The sequence below is a fragment of the Limulus polyphemus genome, unplaced genomic scaffold (assembly GCF_000517525.1).
Source record: "Limulus polyphemus unplaced genomic scaffold, Limulus_polyphemus-2.1.2 Scaffold4174, whole genome shotgun sequence".
Classification (NCBI taxonomy): Eukaryota; Metazoa; Arthropoda; class Merostomata; order Xiphosura; family Limulidae; genus Limulus; species Limulus polyphemus.
Window position 1 is genome coordinate 45,007 of NW_013669784.1, and position 1,352 is coordinate 46,358.

Below are 1,352 nucleotides of genomic sequence, written 5' to 3' on the forward strand. Positions count from 1 at the left end.
GTCAATAATACTTCTGACTGCAGTTCAATTACTCACTATCTATCTACTCACACATTACATTTCCTTCACCGCGTCACGTTTTCCCCCTCTTATATATATACCAGCCTACCCTACTAGTAAATACTAGAGCATTCGCCAAAGTACATGATAATTCTAGAAACGTTGCGTCACGGTGGTCATGTGACTCGCTGACGCAACAGTATGATACTACATATACAATTAGCGTTAGGGCGCTCCACTCTCAATCTGAGGGTCGCGGGTTCGAATTCCCGTCACACCAAACGTGCTCTCCCTTTTAGCCGTGGGGTGTTATAATGTGATGGTCAATCCCTATATTCGTTGGTAAAAGAGTAGCCCAAGAGTTGGCGGTGGGTGGTGATGACTAGCTGCCTTCCCTCTGGTCTTAAACTGCTAAATTAGGGACGGCTAGCGCAGATAGCCCTCGTATAGCTTTGCGCGAAATCCATAACAGACTTCAGCAGTGGCAGTGTTCGTTCTCACATAGGAGACTTACGTATTAGGTACCGACTACAATGATAGAATTGCTTTGTCCATCACAGAACCCTCGAGTCAGACGTATAGAACTGAAAACTTCACTTTTAAAGGTTAGATCACAGTTAGAACCTAAGTATAGAAAATCTACATAGCCCACGTTTTCTTTTCTAGCTGATGCAGTTGATCCCATAATTTGTGTACATAAGCAATCGTGCAATGGTTATTGTTATTACTTGTTATTACCAAGGTTATAAACAAAACTAAGAAAATCGCTTGTAGTCAGGGTAGCGTAATTCAATCATGTCCATTTAGATTTGCATAAGGTGATAACTATGCCTTTCCAACAACGGTAGTCAGTCAGCCAGATTGACAAATTTATGGTTTTGTGAAAATTTTGTTTTTACTCTACCGACTTTTTCAAGTACTTTAGTGGCTTGTTACTCTGCAATTGTTTAGTTTACTACTCAAAAGTTTGTGCAAAGTGCTTACAAAGCTTTGTTTACATGTTCTTTGCAGTTTGTTTGAGATTTTAATCTGTATTACATAGCTGGCCCATTCCTACTATAAGTACTTCCATACTTGTGACACTTCGCAGAAACAATACTCAAAATTTAGAAAGCCATATTAAAATAAATGTGTAAAATGCAGCAATATTTTCTTTCTACAACTTCAACTCATAAAACCGCGTCCTCTCTCACTCTTTCTTTCTTAAATAATAATAACATTGTTGATCTCAGACCAGACAAAGGTGATGGCGTACTTATATTGAACAAATGAGAGTACATCCATAAAATTGGCCCGGCATGGCCAGGTGGTTAGGGCGCTCGACTCGCAATCAGAGGGTCGCGGGTTCGAAT